Here is a 26,868-nt window from a genome sequence, read left to right as displayed (position 1 = left end):
TACTCCTGGCCTAGATCCATGGCAGGCTCCTCTCCTTCCAGTCAGGTTCCTTCCAGGCAGTTCTAAGGCGCAGTCTAAAGTATGCCTTTATACAGGGGTCCTCTGTGGAGTCCATCTCCACCGCGCAGGCTCCTGAGGCTCCTGAGGCTCCCGAGGCTTCCCTCTGTTCTCAAATAGTCTTCCACCGAGACAATATCAGAGACCACCCTTGCCCTCCGGTAGTTATACAGACGGTCTCTCTGCGGGGACAGTGCCTCCACACTGCGCCTCCCCATGGCAGTAAATGCAGAGAGAGCCCTCGGAGTCTCCATTCACACAGGGGTCCTCCTTGGGGGCGGCTCCCCGCACCGCCTCCGGGGCTCTCCCAAGGGGCAGAGGCAGGGACACTCGGGGTTTATCCACTTACTCAAGGACTCCCTTCGGGGCGGCTCCCACACAACACCTCAGAGTCCCCACAGGGTTGTCCGAGGCCCGCAGACCCGTCCCTTAGGGTGCCTGCCGGTCCCCGCCGCCCCCGCCCCCGCTTACCGGGACCGTCAGGGTGCGGGACGCGGGTCCGGGACTGGCGGACTCTACACCGCGAACCCCGCGCCGCCCATGGCCGCTCGGGAGCCGGCGTGCTGGGGCCAAGCGCCGGGAGCAGGCGGCGCGGGCGGAGCAGCAGGCTGAGGCGGCAGCGGCGGCGATGCGCGCGCCCCAAGCACACCCACCCTCCCCACCCCCCGCCCCGCGCGACTGCGGCGCGTGCGCCCGCGCGAGACGACCTCCGCGGGCCGGTGGGCCAGCGCCCTGCCCCGCCCTCGTGCGCGGCGCGGCGCGGCCCTCTGGGCTCAGCGGGAGACCTCGCCTGGGACTGAGGGGCTGAGGAACCGCAGGAGGGCGGCGGCCGGCTCCGACGAGCGGTGGGTCCGGGTGGCAGTGGGCGGCCCCGACCAGCGCCCGGCTCTGCGGCGCCCGGTCTTCTCGGCAGTCGGGCCGCCAGCGGCAAGGTCAGTGCCGGCCCGGAGGAGGCGTCCCGAGAGGGGACTCTGCGGCTGCTCGCGGCTCTTTGCTCGCGGCTCTCGTCGCCCGCCCGCCAAGGCGAAGCGTCCTGCCACCCGCACCTGCCTGGGGAGGTGAGAATGACTCATCCAAGCGGCCTCGGCTGGAGCCCTTCCCTTTCTCACCAAACCCAGGTGCCCCGTCAAGGTCTCCGGGTCGATGACCCGCGCGTTAGGGCACTCACCTTCGCAGTACCCCACTGCGGAGTGTCCAAATGAGCCCTCACAAAGTGCTCTGCGGGCCCAGCTGCTCCTGTGCGCTGTTTTCTGAGGTTATTGGTCCTCCATCTCCAGCAGCCGCTCTTTGCTGGGGCAGCAAACTACCTCAACATTCCTCAAACTACCCCGTTAGCGGTTCTGAGGGCTGTTCTGACATTACACCATAACTAGATGGCTTTGAAGAAAGTGAGGGTAACAAAAAGAATGTCAGAAGTCATGAAGTCCCTAACAGCTAATTATAAAGCAGTAACTGAAGAAATACAGATTATATGCTGAGGATTTTTATTTAAACTATTTTTTAAATGTTTAATATTTTATTTACATTTTTAATATACTTCCTGTTTACAGGTAAATTCAGAAATACAATTCAGTTCATCCTGTGGGGGATACAAAGACAAACTTATTTTGTTTTTACCATCATGAAACTTAACAATATGGAATATAAAGTAAGTACAGTACTATATACAGCTATCCACCTTTAAACAAAATGCCAAATACTAAACACTGTATATGTATTAAGTAATTTAAACTTTACAACATCACCATAAAGTATTGTATTTCATTGCTTAGATTATACAGATGCAGCGAGGCACAGAGAGGTTAAACCACCTGCTTAAGATCACATAGCTAATACATGGAATCTAGGTATTCGGACCCCAGATCCCATTCTCCTAACCATTTGTTTTGCTGCACTGCCTCCAGAACCACCTTGAGGATATGCATCATCCCACAGAAATATTTTTTTCAAGGACACTTATTATGTAAATAATACTGTTAAAAGATGTGTTATAAGATGTGTTATATATATATGTCATGTGTTATTCATGATCCTATGTGGGGTATAATGTTTTATTAATGAAGTTTGAGATAGTGGGTATAAAAGTGGTACTTACATATTTGTTTGCAGTTATATCAGTGCACATAAAGATTTTTGGTACTGTCTATATACCATCTCTTTCTGTCTTTATTTCATATTCACCATTGTTGGCATATTTTACATCTCACACATGAGAAAAATGTAATGATAGTATTATTACTCACAAGACCATTACTTCTCAGAACCTGTGTGTCTTGAAATAAAGTAGGTCTTCTTGCCTCTTTAGTTTCCTAATACCATTTTTTTAATGCTAGTTGTGTCATTACTTATGACACCACATCATCCATCTTGCCACCTGTGAATACTGGCTTCTAATGTTCTCTCAAAACTTAATAGAATCAAAAAGAATAAAATATCTAGGAATAAATTAAACAAAAGAAATATAAAACCAATACTCTGAAAACTATGAAAAATTGTTGAAAAGAAATTAAAGATCTAAGTGAAGATTTTTTAAATCCCATGTTCATGAATCTGAAGACATTAAGATGGCAGTATTCTCTAGATTGATGTATAGATTCAACACAATACCTACCAGAATCCCAGCTGACTTCTTTTTTTAGAAATTGACAAGTTGATTCTAAAATTCACATAGAATTACAAAGGATCTTGAATAGCTAAAATAATCCTGGAAAAGAATAATAAAGTAGGAGGACTCACACTTCCTAATTTCAAAATTTGTTATAATGCAGTAGTCAGTGTGTTACTGTGTAAACAAGGATAGACATTTGTATCAATGAGACAAAATTGGGAGTCCAGAAATAAACCCATACATCTATGGCCAACTGACTTTTATTTTTTTTTTTTTGCCAACTGACTTTCAACAAGAGTGCCAAAACTATTCAGTGAGATAAGGATAGTTTCTTCAACAGATAGTGCTGGGACAACTGGATATCCATGCAAAACAATGAAGTTACCTTATACCATATACAAAAATTAACTCAAAATCATCAAAGACCTAAACATAAGAGCTAAATTATAAAACTCTTAGAAGAAAACAAGGGGAAAATCTTCATGACACTATACTTAGCAAAGATTTCTTGGATATGACACCAAAGACACAGACAACAAAAGGAAAAACAGGTAACTGGACTTCACCAAAATTAAAAACTTCTGTGCATCAAGGTACACTATCAAGATTGTGAAAATACAGCCCATGGGATGGGATAAAAGTATTTATAAATCATATATTTAATAACTTGCATCTAGAATATGTAACTTAATAACAAAAAGATAATCATATTCTAAATGGGCAATGGTCTACGGCCATACCACCCTGAACGCGCCCGATCTCGTCTAAATGGGCAATGGATCTGAAAGACGTTTCTTCAAAGATATACATATAGCCAGAAAGTACATGAAAGGACGTTCAATATCATTAATCATGAAAGGAATGCAAATCAATAACACTATGAGATGTCACTTCATACCCGCTAGAATGGCTTAAATCAAAAAGTCAGATAACAACAAGTGTTAGCAAAGATTGGAGAAATGAAATCTTCCTACACTGCTGATGATAATATAAAGTGGTGCAGCCACTTTGGAACACAGTCTGGCAGTTCCTCAAATTATTAAACATAGCGTTACCATATAACCCAATAATTCTACTCTTAGGTATATTTTCAAGAGTAATGAAACATATCCACACAGTAACTTGCACATAAATATATATAGCAGCACTATTTATAATAGCCAAAAGGTGGAAATAACACAAATATTCACCAATGGATATATGGATAAGTAAAATGTGATATCTCTAAAGGAATAGTATCCAGCCATAAAAAATGAAGTGCTGAGGGGCACCTGGGTGGCTCAGTCAGTTAAAGACTTCAGCTCAGATCATGATTTCAGGATCGTGAGATCCAGCCACATGACAGGCTCTGTGCTCAGCGGGGAGTTTGCTTGTCCCTCTGCCCCTCTCCTCTCATGCTCTCTCTCTCAAATAAATAAATAAAATCTTTAAGAAATGAAGTACTAGTACATGCTCTGATGAACTCCAAAAACATAATGGTAGGGCACCTGGGTGTCTCAGTGGATTAAGCCTCTGCCTTCGGCTCAGGTCTTGATCTCAGGGTCCTGGGATTGAGTCCCGCACTGGGCTCTCTGCTTAGCAGGGAGGCTGCTTCCCCCACCCCGCCCGACCCTGCCTGCCTCTCTGCCTCCTTGTGATAAATAAATAAAATCTTTAAAAAAAATAATGGTAGGTGAAAGAAGCCAATCACAAAAGATAACACACTCTATGATTCCATTTATATGAAAGTCCAGAACAGGGAAATCTGCAGAGACAGAAAGTAAATTAGTGGTTGCTTAGGGTGGAGGGTTGGGGAGGACATAGGATTGTTAGCTAAAAGGTATGATGTTTCTTTTTTAAGTGATTAAAATGTTTGAAAAATATAGTAATGGTTGTACATATCTGTGAATATACCAAAAATTGAATTGCATACTATCAGTGGATGAATTTGGTATGTATGGTATGATATGTGAATTAAATCTCAATAAAACTTTTTTTTTGAAGTGCATGCATTCAGGAATAGAGAGATCTATGTTCAGATCCTGAAAGTGTAATTAGTAGATATCTGTCCTTGGAATAGGTCTTAATATCTTAATATCTCTGAGTCTATGAAATGGAGATTAAAATAATGCATATCAGACACTTAGCATGCCTAGAATAAAGTATATATCTAGTAAGTGTCAGCTACTATATTGCCCAGTCTTGCAAAACTGTTCAGTTCTGGAATCCCAATTTCGCAAACATTGGTATGCCATTTATAGAATACTCCCTTTAAGCCTACAGCCCTGAGGACACAGTAAGAATGGTATATAGGAAGTTTGTATGTTGTGTATGATGATGTGTTAGCTTAGAAATGTATACTTTCTTATTTTGCCATTGGCTCACTGCTTTTAATCATCTATGCATCACCTCAAACTTACTCATCAAATCAATCCTCTCTTCAGATTAATGAGCTCTCTTCCATTTGCAAATGACAGACATCTAATTCAAATAAATTTGAAGAACAAAAATAAAGTTACTGGTTCATATAACAGGAAGTTGGGAAATCCAGGGGTGGAGCTGAGCTCACATACTCAAAAATTATCATTTCTTTCCAATCTTGGATCTTATTTCCAATCTTGGATCAATGACTCCTTTTATTGGCAGAGTCTTTAAACAAAGTTTAGTCAGACTCCTCTGAACTCTACTCAACCACGCCCTGACTTTTGACCTTCTGTGTTATCTCTGCATTGTCTGATTTTAGCAAGAATCCTACTGAGTCAGTTCAACCAGAATCCCCCATCCTTGATATCTTGATATCTGATCACACTCAATATCTGATAGGGTTCATCTTCCACCATTCCTCAGATGAGGTCTGATCTCCCTGGCCTGCCTTCAACAAGAATCTTGTTAGGTTGGGCACCTGGATGCCTCAGTTGGTTAAGCAGCTGCCTTCAGCTCAGGTCATGATCCTGGAGTCCCTGGATCGAGTCCCACATCAGGCTCCCTGCTCGGCAGGGAGTCTGCTTCTCCCTCTGACCCTCCCCCTTCTCATGCTCTCTCTCATTCTCCCTCTCAAATAAATAAAAATTTTTTTAAAAGAATCTTGTTAGGTTGTTTTTCTAGACTCCTCCCTTAGTTCTGATGTTTCCTTTTTTTTTTTTTTTTAAGATCTCACCTATTTATTTGACAGACAGAGATCACAAGTAGGCAGAGAGGCAGACAGAGAGAGAGGAAAGGAAGCAGGCTCTCTGCTGGGCAAAGAGCCCGATGCGGGGCTCGATCCCAGGACCCTGGGATCATGACCTGAGCCGAAGGCAGAGGCTTTAACCCACTGAGCCACCCAGGTGCCCCTGATGTTTCCTTTTAACTTTCCATCTACTGACCACCCCCTCTACTCCTTGGCTATACACTCTCACTCTTCCTTGTTATATTTGGGGTCAAGTCCAATCTCTCTCTTCTACTGCAAAACCCATTGTAGTGGTCCCTATATCTATTGTGATTGTCACCTGAGTAAAGTCTGCCTTATTATTCTTTAACAAGTATCACTAATAATTTTTCTCTTTAACATCACACCTACTGAGCCATACTGGGACAGTAGGATCATAGCTGCAAGCAGTTTCAGGATTATGTCATTCCAGTTTAGCAGGCCCAGAGGGAAGAGAAAACATCTTTCTCAGCATCTCTATTTTAAAAAATCTAAGGGATACTTGGGTGGTTGGTTAAGCATCAGACTCTTGGTTTCAGCTCAGGTTGTGATCTCATGGGTCTATGATCAGCGGAGAGTCTGCTTGAAGATTCTCTCCCTCTGTCCCTGCCCCTACTTATTCTCTCTTTCTCTTTCTCTCAAATAAATACATTAAATCTTTCAAAAAATCTAAGAGATTTCTCAGAGCAGCTCTGTGAAGGATGGATTTTCTAAGCTTAAGAGAATGCATATTAATACCACATATTATGTATTATGTTCCTCTCCAGCATTAAATGTGTATTTTGTTTTAGTACTTAAAAGGGTCTAAAAGGAGCCAATCCTTATTGACCAAGGAAGAGCATAAATGGGGCCTATTTCAACTGAAAATGGCATGCTGGTCATCTCTTCCATAAAGATTTTCTTGAGGAAGGCTCTTAGAACATTAGTCTGATGAATTGTTGGACCAGGCTTGATACACCCAGTAGAATAATGGAACCATTCAGGCTGCATGCTACCAAGCTGCTGAATTTCAAAGGAAATAGATCCTGGCCTTCTCTTCAGCCTCTATCTTTATACTCCATACCTTACCCTTTTTCTTTTTTCTTTTCCTTTTTTCTTTAATTTAAGTTTTGTTAGTCAATATACAGTGCAATATTGGTTTCTGGAGTAGAATTCAGTGATTCATAACTTACATACCATACCCAGTGCTCATCACAACAAGTGCTTTCTTTAATACCCATCACCCATCTACTTCCCTCCGTCTCCTATTGTTTTTTTCTGACCTAACTCTGGCCTCTTGACAGATTCAGAACATGCTGGGTCCAGGATTCTGGTGGTCTACTGCTTTTAAAATTTTTAATTTTAGTGCTCGCTTCGGCAGCACATATACTAAAATTTTTAATTTTAATAGACTTCATTTTTTAAAAGATTTTATTTATTTATTTACTTGTCAGAGAGAGAGAGAGAGAGCAAGTGCACATGAGCATGAGCAGGGGGAGGGGCAGAAGGAAAGGCAGGCTCTTGCTGAGCTAGGAGCCCCATGCAGGACTCGATCCCAGGACTCTGGGATCATGACCCGAGCTGAAGGCAGACGCTTAACTGACTGAGCCACCCAGGCATCCCTAGACTTTATTTTTTAAAGCCATTTTGGTTCACAGAAAATTAAGTGGAAGGTACAGAGATTTCCCATGTACCCCTGGTCCCCCCAACACACACAGCCACCTCCATTATCAATATCCCCTCATCACAGTGGTACATTTGTTAACGACTGATGAGCCTACATCAGGTCGTCATCAGAGTCCATAGTCTACATAAAGTCTTGGTGTTGTACATTATATGGGTTTGGGCAAATGTATAATGATGTGTATATATCATTATAGTGTCACACAGAATATTTTCACTGCCCTAAAAATCCTCTGTGTTCTGCCTATTGATTCCTCCCTTCCCCCAACCCCTGACAACCACTGATCTTTCTACTGTCTCCATAGTTTTAACCTTTTCTGGAATGTCATATAATTAGAATCATGTAGTATGTAACCTTTTCAGATGGTTTCTTTCACGCAGTGATACACATTTGTGTTTCTTCCATACATTTTCCTTTTGGAATTTAGTAAGTTATAGCTTCCCCACTAAAAAGTTAGAGTTTTGTTTTGTTAATATTTTTAAACTCTGTTTTAATTCCAATATAAATAATATACAATATTATATTTGTTTCAGGTGTACAATATAGTGATTAAACAGTTCCATACTTCACCCAGTGCTCATCACGACAAGTGCACTCCTTAATCCCCATCACCTATTTCACCTATCCCTCCAGTCCCCACCCCCTCTGGTAACCAATATTTTGTTTTCTATAGATAAAATTCTGTATTTTGGTTTGTCTCCCTCCCTTTTGATCCTTTGTTGATTTTTTTAAATTTTATTTTTTCAATGTTCCAAGATTCATTGTCCATACCCACACCAAGTGCTCCATGCAATACATGCCCCTCTTATTACCCACCACCAGGCTCACCCATCCCCCCAACTCCCTCCCCTCCAAAACCCTCAGTTCGTTTCTCAGAGTCCACAGTCTCTCATGGTTTACCTCCCCCTCCAATTTCCCCCAATTCACTTTTCCTTTCCTTCTCCTAATGTCCTCCATGTTATTCTTTTTTTTTTTTAAAGATTTTATTTATTTATTTGACAGAGAGATCACAAGCAGGCAGAGAGACAGGCAGAGAGAGAGGGGGAAGCAGGCTCCCCGCTGAGCAGAGAGTCCGATGCGGGGCTCGATCCCAGGACCCTGAGATCATGACCTGAGCCGAAGGCAGAGGCCTAACCCACTGAGCCACCCAGGGGCCCCCTCCATGTTATTCTTTATGCTCCACAAGTAAGTGAAACCATATGATAATTGACTTTCTCTGCTTGACTTATTTCACTCAGCATAATCTCCTCCAGACCTATTCATGTTGATACAAAAGTTGGGTATTCATCCTTTCTGATGGAGGCATAATATTCCATTGTATATATAGACCATATCTTCTTTATCCATTCGTCTGTTGAAGAGCATCTTGGCTCTTTCCACAGTTTGGCAATTGTAGCCATTGCTGCTATGAACATTAGGGTACAGATGGCCCTTCTTTTCACTGCATCTGTATCTTTTGACTCAATATCTCTTGGTTTATCAAAAAGGTATTCATCTGGGATATGTTCTAAAGGATTTGTTCCTTACTCCAGTTTTCCTTAGGGTATTTTTTTTATTTTTTTTAAAGATTTTATTCATTTACTTGACAGAGATCACAAGTAGGAAGAGCGGCAGGCAGAGAGAGAGGAGGGGAAGCAGGCTCCCCACTGAGCAGAGAGCCCGATGTGGGGTTTGATCCCAGGACCCTGGGATCATGACCTGAGCTAAAGGCAGAAGCTTTAACCCACTGAGCTACTCAGGCGCCCCTCCTTAGGGTATTTTTGACAGGGAGTCTTTAAAAGACCCCAAATTCCTCTTTTGTAACCCAGTTTATGCTTGGAAAATAGATCATATTTTTAGGTGGCTCACTGCTTAGGCATGGGATATGCATACCTCTTGAGGTACAATGTGAGAGGTGTGAGAGTGAGACAAGTCAGTGAGAGGACAGGATTTATTCATGTTGAATCAGGGACCTGTCAGAATTCTGATGGCAGGCAGTCTGAAGACCATCTGAGAAGGCCATTTGAGAAGAAGGGTTTTTAGATGAAGTTAATAAAGATCAAAGTAAAACAGAAAAGCTAACTCATTCTCAAGACAGTGAGTTTATTTTGAGGCAAAGTTTGAGGTTTTGTAGTGGTAATCAAATCAAACAGAAAGGCCACAGAGTCAGCCTCCTTAACATTTAATGTTATTATTGATATGGTCAGATTTATGTCTGCCATTTTGATTTTTTTTCTATACATCTCATGTCTTTTTTGTTCTTTTCCTCCTTATTGCCTTCTTTTACATTAAGTGAGTATATTATAGTGTATCCTTTAATGATTTCTTATGATGACCACACTAGGTAATAAAGTTTTTTACATATGCTTGTTTCCTCAAGACAAATTTCTAGAAGTCGAATTACTGAGTCAAGAAAAAATGGCACATTATTTTTTTTAAAGATTTTATTTATTTATTTGACAGACAGAGATCACAAATAGAGAGGCAGGCAGAGAGAGAGAGGGGGAAGCAGATTCCCTGCTGAGCAGAGAGTCTGATGCGGGGCTCGATCCCAGGAACCCAAGATCATGACCTGAGCTGAAGGCAGAGGCTTAACCCACTGAGCCACCCAGGCACTCCAAAATGGCATATTCTTAAGCCTTTGATATCTAGAGCCAGATTTCTCTCCAGAACAGTTGCTGTAGTTTACATTCCTATCAGCAAGGCTTTTATGTATTTTTGACTGATCCTAGGTATCGGTCATTCTCTTGGAGAGTTTTATCTTAATTCATTGTAACTGGCTCTTATATAGGTATTGAAATTTGAGCTGAAATCTAGTAAATTAAGGCTAATTTAATGTTCAGACTGGAGATCAGCTAAGAAATGAGCATTCTTGTATTTAACGCCTGGGGTTATTTAATGGTGATTAATTTCCATAATAACATCTTGATACTGGAGGAAGTATTAAAGTATTCATAATAAAGTTGAGATAAACATTTTTACCTCAAATCCTAGCATGTCTCAGCCAATCTCAGAATGAGAATGAGAACAAGGCCATGTTGATCTGTTTGACTACAGCCTCAGCCAAACTTAACATTGGAGAGATGTAACACAAATGCATGCTTGCTTGCTTGCTTGCTTTTTAAAAAAATTTTATTTATTTATTTGACAGAGAGAGAGAGCGAAAGAGGGAACACAAGCAGGGGGAGTGGGAGAAGCAAGCAGGGAGCATGACGTGGAGCTCAATCTCTGGTCCCCAGACCCCAGACCCTGGGATCATGACCTGAGCCAAAGGCAGACACTTTTTTTTTTTTTAAGAATTTATTTATTTATTTGACAGACAGAGATCACAGGTAGGCAGAGAGGCAGGCAGAGAGAGAGAGAGAGAGGAAGGGAAGCAGGCTCCCTGCTGAGCAGAGAGCCCGAGGCAGGGCTTTATCCCAGGACACTGGGATCATGACCCGAGCCAAAGGCAGAGGCTTTAACCCACTGAGCCACCCAGGCACCCCCAAAGGCAGACACTTAACGACTAAGCCACCCAGCCACCCCCACAAATGCTTTCTTTAAAGCAAATCATTCTGAGTCTAAACCCTAGGCTCAGGCCTAAATTCTTAACACCCCAAGCTGACTGCTTTCCCTTTAGTATGTACTATCAAATTCTTTCTTCTTCTTGTGGTGATGGGATAATTCTGTATTTTGGTAGTAGTTTTGATTACACACGTGTGAAAGAGTGGCTTAAAATCATATACATATTGTGTCAATGTTAAATTCCAGTTTTGATATTTTACTATAGTTATGTAAAATGTAGCCATTGGGAGAAATTGGTAAGAGTACCTCTATACTGTCTCTGTACTGTCTCTATACTGTCTCTGCAGTATACTGTCTCTGCAATTACTCAATAGAAAATTTACAGAAATTCTCCAGGAGCCTTTTATTTTTTGCATAGATGAATTCACATGGATTCAAAACTATCACTCTCTCCTATTTCTCCACCCAACCCATTACCACCATTTCTATTGCTTCCCTTAACTTCTTTTCTTCTATATACTTCTAATGTATTTTATATAAATACTTGAAAATATGAATATATATTCTTATTATTCCAGCTTTCCCACAAAAAGGGTATGTTAGTCTGAGTCCTCAGAAAAGCTGTTGCCAAGACAGAATTAAATGTAAGAATAATTCTAGAGTTGTAATTGTTGGGTCAAGGGAAAATGTACTTGCAATTTATAACAAATAATTCTAAAATTGTTCTCCTTAGTGATTGCACCATTTTACACTCCCATCAGAAAAATATGAGATTGTTACTTTCTCCTCACTTTGCCAAAAGAGTGTGCTATTGAACTTTTGAATTTTCAATCTGCTGTAGTGATTTTAATTTGCATTTATCTTATTAAGAGTAAGTTTGAATGTCTTTTTTAAAGGTTTTTATTTATTTCAGAGAGAGAGCACAAGTGTGAGAGACAGGCCAAGAGAGAGGGAGAAGTGGACTCCCTACTAGGCAGGGCTCTATCCCAGGATCCTGGCATCATAACCTGAACCAAAGGCAGCCGCTCAACTGACCAAGTCACCCAGTCACTCTGTCTTTTCATGTTTTTAAGATTCATTAGTATTTCTTTTTCTATGGACTGTTTCTGTCCTTTACGAATACTCCTACTGGCTTACTAAGTGCTTTTTATATGTAAGAGATTAGGCTTTGTAAAAAGATTTGCAATTCAGGGTGTAATTTGTCTTCTGGCTTTTTTACAGTGTGTTCTGACATATGTAGATATGGCAGAAGATATTCTATGCAGAATAAATTAATCACTTATTTTATGGTTTCATAGTTACTAGAAAGGCTTTCCTTTCTCCAAGGTTCTAAAAGAATTATTCCATGTATTCTTCTAGTACTTTAATCTATAAACTTTTTGTATGATTTTTAAAATTAAATCTGTTGATTGGAAGTTTATCTAAGTGTATAGTACAAAATATGAATTCACCTATCTTTCTTTAAAAAGCTATCCAACTGTCTTAAAACCATTTATTTAAAAGATACGTGTGTTTAGCAGTGCCTGGCTGGCTCAAATAGAAGAGCAGGCAAATCCTGGTCCCATATTCGTGATTTGGAGCCCCACATTGGGAGTAGAGATTGCTTAAATAAACAAACAAACAGACTTTTAAAAAATTAAAAAATAAAAGATACATGTTTATTGTACTATTTGAAATGACACCTCTATCATATACTACTATGTGTTTGTTCTATTCCTGAACATTTTCATTAGTTCCATTTATCTGTCAGTCTATTCATGCACAAGTACCATCATGTTTTAATAATTAAGGCTATATAATTTTTTAAATTATTTGATATCACTAATCTCAGTTCTATCATAGTTCTTCCTTTTGAGAGTTTTACTATTTTTGCTTACTTCCAACCATAAATTTAGAAATCAGCCTAATTGTCCTCAGTTAAACCTATTGGTATTTTTATTGAGATCACATTAAAATAGGAGCACCTGGGTGGCTCAGTTGGTTCAGCATGGAACTCTTGGTTTTGGCTCAGGTCATGATTTCTGGGTGGTGAGATCAAGCCCCTATAGGGCTCAGAGGGAGTCTGCTTGGGATTCTCTCTCCCTCTGCCCCTCCTCCCACTCTCACGTGCACTCTCTCTCTCTCTCAAATAAATAATTTTAGAGAGAGAGAAAGAAAGAAAGAGCAGACAGGGAGAGGCAGAGGGAGAGAATCTCAAACAGACTATCTGCTGAGCCAGGAGCCTACCAGAGCTCTATCCCGGGACCCATGAGATCATGACCAGAGTTGAAATCACAAATCCCACGCTTAACTGAATGAGACAACCAGGTGCCCCAATAAATAAATATTTTTAAAAAACATTAACTTATAAATTAACTTAGGAATTTTTTTTAGTGTTCCTATCCCTAAGAATATGGTGTGTCTTTTTTTGTTGTTCAAGACTGCATTTATACATTTGAAAATGTTTTAATGTTTTTCTCAAAAAAGTTTTGTTGTTTTATTCCTAAGTATTTATTATTTTGGGTTGCTATTGGAAAGGGGATTTTCTTCTCCAATATATCTTCCGATCGTATATTTGTATATACAAAGGCTTTTGATTTCAGCATGTTAATTTTTGTATTCAACTACCTACTGAATTCTCTGTTTCTCTTTCCATTACACACACTCTTTCTCTCTCTCTCTCTCTCTCTCTCTCGGTGGTAGTAGTAGTAGTAGTAATTTTGAGTTGATTATCTTCTGTTTTTCAGACACAATCATATACCTTCCAATAATGATAGTTTACTTTCATTTTACTAATTTTTTAGGCTTTCAACTTACTTCTATTTTTTGATTGTGTTAGCCACTCTATCCTCTACCAAATGAAGACTATGAGAAGCCAGGTAAGCAGGTATTCAGAGATTCTAGAAGAGGCCTTCAGTGAGGGTGCATCTTAGATTGGTGTTTGTCAGATTTTTTTTTCTTTCATTGTAGCTATCAGTTGTGCCAGGCACTGTGCTAAACTCTCTTGTTTTACAAAAACCCCCATAATCCTACAAGCACTCTATGATGTTTACACAATTACCATCTTCATTTTACAGATAAAAGATCTAAAACGTGGAAAAGAAGAAACTTACCAAGGTAAAACTGAGATTCAAATCCCATTGTAATTCCAAAGAAACTACTCTTTTAAAAAAAATTATTTTTATTCATTTGACACAGAGAGAGATCACAAGAGAGGGGGCAGGGAAGCAGGCTCCCTGCTTCTCTCCCAGGACTCTGAGATCATGACCTGAGCTGAAGGGAGAGGCTTAACCCACTGAGCCACCCAGGTGCCCCCAAAGAAACTACTCTTAATTGCCAGGCTAATTGGGTACATCTGAGAATACCATAAGGCAGTCTTTGCTGTAACTTTTCAGACTATAAGGAGTCTGACTTTGCTAAAGACCCCTACATCTGAGCTGTGGTCTGTGGTTTTGGCAGGATCCATTCTCATTTCTTGATGAGGTTGTATAGGCTCCCTAGGATGTCCTTGAATGGATTTCTAATTGCCTATAGCCTCTGAAATGGAATAAATTGTTGTGTGGAGTGTAATTTTATTTTGTATTTTGTAAGTGGTGTCTGATGAGATAATGCAGTATTCATGAGTAAAGACACAGGGTCATGTATGTCTGCCATTCCTTGCTGCTCCATTCACATGGAACATTTGCATGTCCCCATAAACAGAAATCTTGTGGACCCATGATGTCGGGAATTGTTCAAGATGCAAAGTGAATACAAGGTAAGCATATTATGAAAGTCACTGACTTCCATGGAGTGTTACTAAATGTACACTTATCAAGAAGTAAAATAAAAAATAGAGTTAATTTTGTTTAGTGTTTCCATGTTTTGGTAAGAATGAAGTACATAGGGGCGCCTGGGTGGCTCAGTGGGTTAAAGCCTCTGCCTTCAGCTCAGGTCATGGTCCCAGGGTCTTGGGATCGAGCCCCGCATCAGGCTCTCTGCTCAGCGCAGAGCCTGCTTCCCTTCTTCTCTCTCTGCCTGCTGCTCTGCCTACTTGTGATCTCTGTCTGTCAAATAAATAACTAAAATCTTTAACAACAACAAAAAAAGAATGAAGTACATATGTACGAGTTAGTTACAAAATATGAATTGTGTAATGTTGGTGATCCTGCGTAAAGGTTAAATGATCTGAAATTTACATTTAAAACTGGCATTGTACAATACAATGATTAACAGTAAAATTCAGGGTTATTATTTAAAGTTCTAAATGTTTATTTAGAATAACACTAGACAAGTAAAAAACAAACAAACAAACAAACAAAACACCAGGACAAGTCAGGAGAGGGGGAAGGAGGGACTATAGTAAAAAGGGAAAAGTTTAATATTTATTAATTATTTAATAAATATATAATATATTTGTTTATATATAATAAATTTATTTATTTATATATTATAATATAATTATTAATATATGTAATAAATATAATTATTAATAGTACTTTTAAACACATTTTTCCTACTTTTTTTTAAAGATTTTTTAAATTTATTTATTTGACAGACAGAGATCACAAGTAGGCAGAGAGGCAGGCAGAGAGAGAGGAAGGGAACCAGGCTCCCTGCTGAGCAGAGAGCCCGATGCGGCGCTTGATCCCAGGACCCTGAGATCATGACCTGAGCTGAAGGCAGAGGCTTTAACCCACTGAGCCACCCAGGCGCCCCTCCTACTTTTTTAATATAGGGTCAGCATTTTCATTTTACTCTAGACCCCACAAATAATGTAACCAGCCACTTTTTTTTTGTAATTTTATTTTTTTCAGTGTTCCAAGATTCATTGTTTATACACCACATCCAGCGCTCCAAGCAATATGTGTCCTCCGTAATACCCACCACCAGGCTCACCCAAACAAACCCTCACCCCACTGCCCTCCAAAACCCTCAGTTTGTTTCTCAGAGTCCACAGTCTCTCATGGTTTGTTTCCCCCTCCGATTTCCCCCAACTCACTTCTCCTCTCCTTCTCCCAGTGTTCTCCCATACAAAATAGATAATCACATCAAAAAATGGGCAGTAGACATGAATAGACACTTCTCCAAAGAAGACATACAAATGGCTAACAGACACATGAAAAAATGTTCATCATCATTAGCCATCGGGGAGATTCAAATCAAAAACACATTGAGAAACCAGCCACTTTTTTTTAAAGATTTTATTTATTTGACATATTTCACTCAGCATAATCTCTTCCAGTCCTGTCCATGTTGCTACAAAAGTTGGGTATTTGACAGACAGAGATCACAAGTAGGCAGAGAGGAAGGCAGAGAGAGAGAGGAGGAAGCAGGCTCCCTGCTGAGCAGAGAACCCGATGCGGGGCTTGATCCCACGACCCTGGTACCATGACCTGAGCCGAAAGCAGAGGCTTTAACCCACTGAGCCACCCAGGCGCCCCCACCAGCCACTTTTAAAAAATATTTTACTCATTTATTTATTTATTGGAGAGAGAGAGTTGGGGATGGGGAGCAGCATAGGAAGGAGCATGGAGCCTCACACGAAGCTCCATCCCATGACCCCAAGACCATGACCTGAGCCCCAAACAAGAGTCAGATGCCCAACCAACTGAGCCACCCAGGTCCCCCTGTAACCAGCCATTTTTAACAAGCCTTCCAGTGATTCTGAAATAAGGGCAGGATTGAGAACCACAAGAGCAAACAATCTTTCTTTAATTTTTAATTTTTTATTAACATATAATGTATTATTAGCCCCAGGGGAGCAAATAATCTTTTAAAAGTTCTGGTCACTGATCCTGCAGAACCAGGAGAACTGGGTGGGCGGGTGCTGCCCTCTAGTGTCTCTGGCTGCCATCTAGTAATACTCACGACATTTTTACGTCATATAGCACCCGGCTAGGTAGGGCTTGTGGTCCTACTGCCTGATACCACTGTGCAAAGATTTCCAAGGAAATCTTAGCTCTTGGGCATTAATAAACATGCTCATGTATAAAAATGCTATGTATAAAAATGCTATGGCAGGGATGTAAAGAAAAGGAAACCATCATACATTGTTGGTGGGAATGTAAGTTGCTGGTGCAGGCACTGTGGAACACAGTATGAAGGTTCCTCAAAAAAATTAAAAATAGGGGCGCCTGGGTGGCTCAGTTAGTAGACAGTCTGCCTTCGGCTCAGGTCATGGTCCCAGGGTGCTGGTATCCAGTCCCGCATCAGGCTCCCTACTCAGCATGGAACCTGCTCCTCCCTCTGCCTGCCACTCCCCCCGCTCTCTCTGACAAATAAATAAATAAATAAATAAAATCTTAAAAAAATGTTAAAAAGAACTACCATATGATTGATCAGTTCTACTCCTAGGTATTTATCTGAAGAAAATGAAAACACTAACTTGAAAAGATAAAGGCATTTCCATGTTGCAGCATTATTTATAATAACCAAGATAGGAAACAACCTAAATATCCATTGATAGATGAATATGTAAAGAAAATGTGATATACATACACAAATGGAATACTATTCAGCCATTAAAAAGAATGAAATCTTGCTATTTGTGACAACATGGATGGACATCAAGGGCATTATGTTAAGTAAAATAAGTCAGACAGAGAACAACAAATACTGCATGATCTCTCTCGCATGTGGAATTTAAAACAACAAAAACCAAGCTCACAGAGAAAAGATCAGTGTTGCCACAGGTGAGAGGTAAGGGGTGAGAGAAATGGGTGAAGGGAGTCAAAGGTACAAACTTCCAGTTATAAAATAATTATGTCATGGTGATTTAATGTGCAGCATGGTGACTATAGTTAACAATACTGTGTTGCATATTTGAAAGTTGCTCAGAATATATCTTAAAAACCCTCCCTATGCTGTTGGTGGGAATGCAAGCTGATGCAACCACTCTGGAAAACAGCATGGAGGTTCCTCAAAAAGCTGAAAATAGAGCTACCCTATGGCCCAGCAATTGCACTACTGGGTATTTACCCTAAAGATACAAATGTAGTGATCCGAAGGGGCACGTGCACCCACATGCTTATAGCAGCAAGCTCCACAATAGCCAAACTATGGAAAGAACCTAGATGTCCATCAACAGATGAATGGATAAAGAAGATGTGGTATATATATATGATGGAATACTATGCAGCCATCAAAAGAAATGAAATCTTGCCATTTGCTACGATGTGGATGGAACTAGAGCATATTATGCTTAGTGAAATAAGTCAATCAGAGAAAGACAATTATTGTATGATCTCCCTGATATGAGGAAGTGGAGAGGCAACGTGGGGTATTTGGGGGGGTAGGAAAGGAATAAATGAAACAAGATGGGATCGGGAGGGAGACAAAGCATAAGAGACTCAATCTCACAAAACAAACTGAGGGTTGCTGGGGGGAGTGGGGCAGGGAGAGAGTGGTGGGGTTATGGACATTGGGGAAGGTAAGTGCTATGAAGTGTGTAAACCTGGCGATTCACAGACCTGTGCCCCTGGGGCTAATAATACATTATATGTTAATTTAAAAAAATCCTCATCATGAGAAAAAAAATTTTTTGGCAAACTTGTCAGTGATGGATGGTAACTAGAATTGTGGTGATCTTTTTGCAATATATACAAATACTGAATCATGTTGTATACCTGAAACAATTATAATGTTTTATGTCAATTATACCTCAAATTTTTAAAAATGATACATTTTATGTTACATGTTTCTTTTTAAATATCATTTATTTATTTGAGAAATAGAGAGAAGGAGAGAGAGAAAGTACATGAGAGAGAGCACAAGTGGTGGAGAGGGAAAAGCAGACTACCTTGAGGATCCTGGGATCATGACCTGAGACGAAGGCAGCCACTTAACTGACTGAGCCAGCCACTGTCCCCCTATGTTATATGTTTCTTAACATAATTTAAAATTTAAAAAATTTTAATGTTGCTGTTAAATAGCAGCAACTATGTTTTTCTGTCTCCAGTACCTAATATAATGCTTGGCAAATCTTAGGTATTCAGTAATATTTTCTGAGAATAAAACACAGCAGCACAGCAGCTCTTCATAAGGTTTGTCTGGAGAGACAAACTCACATCAGTGGCATGTCTTTCAGGATTTTTCTTTACGGGGTTCTGATATGACCCATGGTACATATGAGTCAACAACTCTGAACAGTTTCCTGAAGAAATTCTACTATCACAGTAATTGTGGCACTGCGGCACAATCATGGAAGCAGATTCTAGCTTTGGCAAGTTTTCTGGAAACAAATGAATGTGAATTTATCGTTGTGTAGCCCTCCAGAGTCCACAGAGGCTTTTCAGGTACTTCATCTCCCTTGTTTGCTCTTCACAATAAGCTGTGAAGCAGGAAGGGCAAATGTGAAGATCCATGCCCACATCCTTGATGTGTTCATCACATGAATGTGCCTTTGTTTGGGAAGACTCTGATTCCACTGTCCTAACTACTCAAGCACCCTTCATCAATGAGTACCAGATCAATAAACAAACCTGTACTAAAGGCCTACTCTGCAAAAAACACATAAGATTGTCTTTGGCTCTACCTCCTGAGTTTGGAGACAGGAACAAGGGTGAGTGAGTTGCTGCAGAGGGGTTTGCAGCAGATGGTTTTAATGGTTTAGTAGTGGGCTATCTGTAAGGTAAATAGTGCACTGGTTGGAGCAGGTGCAAGATTTGCACAATCTGGTGGTTTTGTCATGAGCAGGAGGTTAGGAGGAGACTGAGAACTGTTTCAGCAGTGAAAAGGCAGCAGGAGCTGCAGGAAGCAGAGCTGGTTGGGTAGGAAATACAAAATTCTGTTCACCTTCTCTTCATCCCATTGGTGAGAGAGGGAGTGTCCTAGGGTTCTGGAGGTGGCTGAACTCACAGCACTGGACACTGGACCTGTGAGATTGACATCAGTTTATTAATCACATATATTCACAGCCCAGGGAAGGAGGACACCAAACACCATGCAACATCACACTGGGCTGCTTTCAGGAGTAGAGTGAACAAATGGGGAGTTTGGGAGGCAGGCTCTGTAGTAACAAGAAGATGGAGTGATCCTTGGTTTCCATGGGAGGATGTGATTGGCAAATAATTCCACAGGCTGCAGGGTAAGCCCATTAGGTTGAGGAAGAGTCAAGTGCAACTGGTCCAGCTGATAGGGAAACTAGCAAAGTAGGGGGTTTTCCTGCTGGGTGAGGGGTGTATCTGAGAAGAGTTGAACTCATAGTTAGACCTTTGGGACCTCATAAGGCTCAAAGATGTCAGGACAGCACATTAAATTTTAGGCCTCATAATAAATATAGGACAATAATAAAAGATTAAGCTACTTTGTAGGTTTCCTGACACAAGCTGTTTTTTATTTATATATTCACCATATTTTATTTGCATTAAACAATCATTCATTGTTCTTTGTTAGAAAGAGTCTTCTTGTTCTTGTATTCTGGAATTTTTAAGTTCAAAAAAGTTACTGAAGGATCTCAAATTCATCCCATGTTTAGGTAGGAATACTCCTAAACTATCTTAAATGTAAGGATCTATTTTGGTTTGAAGATATAATAAGGTCTCTAAAAAATAACATATAGTAATTTGTTTCTTTATCTTAAAAATAGTTTCCCAAATATTCTTACCTGGGGGAGGGAAACCTGCATACTAATGGGTTTTTTATTACAGCCTTATAGAGATATAATTCACATACCATACAATTAGACAACTTAAAGTGTACAATTCAGTGCTTTTTATATATATTTACAGAGTTAGGCAACCATCACTACTCTCAATTTAAGAATATTTTCATCAGGGACACCTGGGTGGCTCAGTCAGTTAAGCGTCTGCCTTCGGCTCAGGTCATGATCCCAGAGTCCCAGGACCAAACCACACATCAAGCCCCGCGTTGGGCTCCCTGTTCAGTGGGGAGCCTTATTTTCCCTCTCCCTCTGCCTGCTGCTCCCCCTGCTTGTGCTCTTTCTCACTCTGTCAAATAAATAAATAAAAATCTTTTTAAAAAAATTAAAAAGAATATTTTCATCACTTGAAAGACCTAAATGTGAGTCAAGAATCTATCAGAATCCTTGAGAAGAACACAACCAGCAAACTCTTTGACTTCAGCCACAGCCGCTTCTTCCTAGACACATAGGTAAAGGCAAGGAAAACAAGGGCAAAAATGAACTATTGGGACTTTATCAAGATAAAAAGCTTTTGCACAGCAAAGGAAACAGTCAACAAAACCAAAAGACAACTGACAAAATGGGAGAAGATACTTGCAAATGACATATCAAATAAAGGGTTAGTATCCAAAATCTATAAAGAACTTATCAAACTCAACACCCAAAGAACAAATAATCCAATCAAGAAATGGGCAGAAGACATGAACAGACACTTTGCCAAAGAAGACATCTGCTCAACATCACTCCGCATCAGGAAAATACAAACCAAAACCACAGTAAGATACCACCCTACACCAATCAGAATGGCTAAAGTTAACAAGTCAGGAAAGGACAGGTGTTGGTGAGGATCCAGAGAAAGGGGAACCCTCCTACACTGTTGGTGGGAATGCAAACTGGTGCAGCCACGCTGGAAAACAGTGTGGATGTTCCTCAAAAAGTTGAAAATAGAGCTACCCTACGGCCCAGCAATTGCACTACTGGGTATTTACTCCAAAGATACAAATGTAGTGATCCAAAGGGGCATGTGTACCCCAATATTTATAGCAGCAATGTCCACAATAGCCAAACTATGGAAAGAGCCTAGATGTCCATCGACAGATGAATGGATAAAGAAGATGTGGTATATATATATATATATATATATATATATATATATATATATATATCATGGAATATTATGGAATGGAATATTATGCAGCCACCAAAAATGAAATCTTGCCATTTGCAATGGCATGGATGGAACTAGAGGGTATTATGCTAAGTGAAATAGGTCAATCAGAGAAAGACAATTATCTTAGGATCTCATTGATATGTGGAATTTGAGAAGGCAGAGGATCATGGGGGAAAAGAAGAAAAAATGAAACAAGATGAAACCAGAGAGGGAGACAAACCATAAAAGACTCTTAATCTTAGGAAACAAACTGAGGGTTGCTGGAGCGGAGGGGAGTGGGAGGGATGGGATGGCTGGGTGATGGACACTGGGGAGGTTATGTGCTATGCTGAGTGCTGTGAATTGTGTAAGACTGATGAATCACAGGCCTGTACCCCTGAAACAAATAATACATTAAGGTTAATTTTTTTAAAAAGAATATTTTCATCACCTCAGAAGAAAACCCATATCCTTTAACCATTGCCCCTCAATCTTCCCATATCCCAACCCTAGGCATTCACTAATTTACTTTTTGTCCCTATAGATTTGCCTACTCTGGACATTTCATGTAAATAGAATCATACAACATCGGTCTTTTGATACTGGCTTCTTTCCACTAAGAAGAATGTTTTAAAGGTTCATCCATGTTGTAGCATATATCAATATTTCATTTATTTTTATGGCTGAAAAATATTCAATTATATGGATATACCACATTTAGGTTTTTTAAATTTAATTTTTTCAGTGTTCCAAGGTTCACTGTTTATGCACCATTCCCAGTGCTCCATGCAATATGTGCCCTCTTTAATACCCACCACCAGGCTCATCCATCCCCCCACCGCCCTCCCCTCCAAAACCCTGTTTGTTTCTCAGAGTCCACAGTCTCTCATGGTTCACCTCCCCCTCCAGTTTCTCCCAATTCACGTCTCCTAATGTCCTCCATGTTATTCCTTATGCTCCACAAGTAAGTGAAGCCATATGATAATTGACTCTCTCTGCTTGTCTTATTTCACTCAGCATAATCTCCTCCAGTCCTGTCCATGTTGATACAAAAGCTGGGTATTTATCCTTTCTGATGGAGGCATAATACTCCATTGTATATATGGACCATATCTTCTCTATCCATTTGTCTGTTGAAGGGCATCTTGGCTCTTTCCACAGTTTGGCGACCCTGGCCATTACTGCTATAAACATTGGGGTACAGATGGTCCTTATTTTCACTACATCTATATCTTTGGGGTAAATACCCAGTAGTGCAATTGCAGGGTAGCTCTATTTTTAATTTCTTAAGGAATTAATTTCTTAAGGAATCTCCACACTGTTTTCCAAAGTGGCTGCACCAACTTGCATTCCTATCAACAGTGTAAGAGGGCTCCCCTTTCTCCACATCCTCTCCGCACTTGTTGTTTACTGTCTTGTTAATTTTGGCCATTCTAACTAGTGTAAGGTGGTATCCCAATGTGGTTTTGATTATCGTTTTTCTCTAAAGATTTTATTTATTTATTTGATAGGGAGAGAGAGATCACAAGTAGGCAAGAGGCAGGCAGAAAGCGAGGGGAAGCAAGCTCCCTGCTGAACAAAGAGCCCAACTCGGGACTAAATCCCAGGACCCTGAGATCATGACCTGAGCTGAAGGCAGAGGCTTAACCCACTGAGCTACCCAGGAGCCCCTCAATGTGGTTTTGATTTGAATCTCCCTGATGACTAATGATGATGAACATTATCATTCTGTTATCCATTTGTATGTCTTCTTTGGAGAAGTATCTGTTCATGTCTTCTGCCCATTTTTTGACGTGGTTATGTTTTTTGAGTGTTGAGTTTAAGGAGTTCTTTATAGATCTTGGATATACCACATTTGTTAATCCATTTATCAGTTGATAGGCATTTGGGTTGTTTATGCCTTTTGGCTTTTATCAGTAATGCTGTTATGAACATTCATGTACAGATTTTTGTGTGGATGTATTTTCATTTCTCTTTGGGTACATGCTTAGAGTGGAATATAGGTCATATGGTAACTCTACATTTTTTTTTAATTTTTATTTCTTTTCAGTGTAACAGTATTCATTGTTTTTGCACCACACCCAGTGCTCCATGCAATCCGTGCCCTCCCTAATACCCACCACCTGGTTCCCCCAACCTCCTACCCCCCCACCCCTTCAAAATCCTCAGGTTGTTTTTCAGAGTCCATAGTCTCTCATGGTTCACCTCCCCTTCCAATTTCCCTCAACTCCCTTCTCCTCTCCATCTCCCCATGTCCTCCATGTTCTTTGTTATGCTCCACAAATAAGTGAAACCATATGATAACTGACTCTCTCTGCTTGACTTATTTCACTCAGCATAATCTCTTCCAGTCTCATCCATGTTGCTACAAAAGTTGGGTATTCGTCTTTTCTGATGGAGGCATAATACTCCATAGTGTATATGGACCACATCTTCCTTATCCATTCATCCGTTGAAGGGCATCTTGGTTCTTTCCACAGTTTAGCGACCATGGCCATTGCTGCTGTAAACATTGGGGTACAGATGGCCCTTCTTTTCACTACATCTGTATCTTTGGGGTAAATACCCAGTAGTGCAATTGCAGGGTCATAGGGAAGCTCTATTTTTAATTTCTTGAGGAATCTCCACACTGTTCTCCAAAGTGGCTGCACCAGTTTGCATTCCCACCAACAGTGTGAGAGGGTTCCCCTTTCTCCACATCCTCTCCAACACACGTTGTTTCCTGTCTTGCTAATTTTGGCCATTCTAACTGGTGTAAGGTGGTATCTCAATGTGGTTTTAATTTGAATCTCCCTGATGGCTAGTGATGATGAACATTTTTTCATATGTCTGATAGCCCTTTGTATGTCTTCATTGGAGAAGTGTTGTTCATATCTTCTGCCCATTTTTTGATATGATTATCTGTTTTGTGTGTGTTGAGTTTGAGAAGTTCTTTATAGATCCTGGATATCAACCTTTTGTCTGTACTGTCATTTGCAAATATCTTCTCCCATTCCGTGGGTTGCCTCTTTGTTTTGTTGACTGTTTCCTTTGCTGTGCAGAAGCTTTTGATCTTGATGAAGTCCCAAAAGTTCATTTTTGTTTTTGTTTCCTTTGCCTTTGGAGACATATCTTGAAAGAAGTTGCTGTGGCTGATATCAAAGAGGTTACTGCCTATGTTCTCCTCTAGGATTCTGATCCATTCCTGTCTCATGTTAAGGTCTTTTACCCATTTCGAGTTTATCTTTGTGTATGGAGTAAGAGAATGGTTGAGTTTCATTCTTCTACATATAGCTGTCCAATTTTCCCAGCACCATTTATTGAAGAGACTGTCTTTTTTCCACTTATATTTTTTCCTGCTTTGTCGAAGATTATTTGACCATAGAGTTGAGGGTCCACATCTGGGTTCTCTACTCTGTTCCACTGGTCTATGTGTCTGTTTTTATGCCAGTACCATGCTGTCTTGGTGATCACAACTTTATAGTAAAGCTTGAAATCAGGTAATGTGATGCCGCCAGTTTTATTTTTGTTTTTCAACATTTCCTTAGCAATTCGGGGTCTCTTCTGATTCCATACAAATTTTAGGATGTTTGTGTTTTTTTGTTGCATATTTATTTGTTTGTTTGTTTGTTTTTGCATATATTGGAAAACACCCCTTTATCAGATGTGTCTTTTGCAAATATTTTCTCCCAGTCTATGTCTTCAAGGATCATGCCTCAAACAATATTTTTAAAAATTTGTCAGTCTTTTCTGGTTGTTCTTAGCAGGAGGGATGGTCTGAGTAAACAATCTATCATTAGATTGGCAGCCCTCTAATTATTTACTTTGACATGCTTTTTGAAACTGTAGAAGTAAAGTGACATATTCAGAAAATGAAAAAATATATATACTTAACAATTTTACCTCCCTAACAATCACTGCCAACAGTCTGGGCTATTTCTTTCTGGTCTTTTTTCTTATGGGTACATTTTTACACAATTATACTTGTGATGTTCAAATAATTACACATGCTTGCTTCTTCACCTAACCTTATCACATCAGTGTTCTACCTAGCTACTTCTCATTGTAAATATCGTTTTCCCAAAAGATTAATTAAACACCATTTTTTTCATTCTCTCAAGAGAATACCTATAGCTCTTTCTTACACCCCAATGAACCAGCTAGCCTATGCAAAAGAAACTAATGGTGGATGGAAAATACAGTAGCCCACTCTGTTCATCCTCTTGGTCATGGCTCACCAAGTTTGGCCAGCATAGCTGTTGAGCCAAGAAGCCAGGTACTAGGGAGGAAGAAAAGGAGGTTTGATCAGAATTAGTAATACCTTAGCTATGGAAACCTGATATTCAGCCTATTTCAGCTTCCTCCTGCCCCCTCCTCTGCTATGAGTCCTGGAAATTAGTCTGTTAGTTGTCCACTCTTTGGTCTAATCTCTCCTTTACTTCATTGTGCTTAGAATACCCACACTACTCCTTCAGCATCCAACCCAGCAATAGTACTAGCTTCTGCCTAAGGCTGCTACTAAGGAGATGGCCTTGTCTCCTTTGCATTGTGCTAAAGTATTCCTGTTGAGTTGTACCTAAGCCATGTCTTCTTCTTCCAACACCTGTCTGGCTGGTGGAGCAGGCAATTAATGAGCATGTTATGGTCCTGGATATATGTGTAAAAAGAAAGAAAGAAAGAAAACCACTTTAACATTTGATACCCCCTCTTCTACCTACTAGGAATGTTCCTGTGCCAAAGATTATCTGATTTTGGCAGGACATGTTGTTTAGAGAAGTGGCTCTCACACTTTTTTTCTGCCCCAATACATTTGACAAATGATATTCAAATGCTCAGTATACTCCTGGGCACGATTTCTAGCATACATGTTGTAACTTTACCCCTTTCTCTCCCACACAGCCAAGAACATCTGAAGGAAGGTGAGAAAAAGCAGCGTATTATAGAGATAAACTTAAATCATGTTTATTTTTCATTAGATAAAACATTCCACAGATTTTGCATGACATTATTTGGTGAAAAATCACCAAGGTTGAAAAACACTGCTTTGGAGGAAAGTAGTTATTCTTTTCATTGGAAAACAATTACTGAGAACCTTCTGATACACAACACAGATCTGTGTTGCAACCCAATATGTGGTTGGTCATAAAAAAGCTACTTT

At 40.2% G+C, this 26,868-nt stretch overlaps 1 protein-coding gene and 1 long non-coding RNA gene across 2 annotated transcripts in view; one reads left to right on the top strand and one right to left on the bottom strand.

The window, feature by feature from the left end:
- Positions 1-24,774, bottom strand: part of PHF24 (PHD finger protein 24) — a 205,408-nt gene extending 180,634 nt beyond the window's left edge. Inside the window, exon 1 of the mRNA XM_080820398.1 lies at positions 24,686-24,774. The gene's annotated coding sequence lies outside the window, so the exon portion shown is untranslated. The remainder of the gene's footprint in view (positions 1-24,685) is intronic.
- LOC308353512 lies at positions 740-16,324 on the top strand. The gene is made up of 5 exons (XR_013967787.1): positions 740-1,115; positions 1,608-1,705; positions 14,037-14,076; positions 14,662-14,716; positions 15,756-16,324. It is a non-coding gene; the product is annotated as an uncharacterized lncRNA (long non-coding RNA).
- Positions 24,775-26,868: the final 2,094 nt, after the last annotated feature.

The sequence above is a fragment of the Martes martes genome (genome assembly GCF_963455335.1).
Source record: "Martes martes genome assembly, chromosome: 12".
Classification (NCBI taxonomy): domain Eukaryota; kingdom Metazoa; phylum Chordata; class Mammalia; order Carnivora; family Mustelidae; genus Martes; species Martes martes.
Note: the sequence above shows the minus strand (reverse complement) of the source record. Positions and strands in the feature narration are given on the sequence as shown.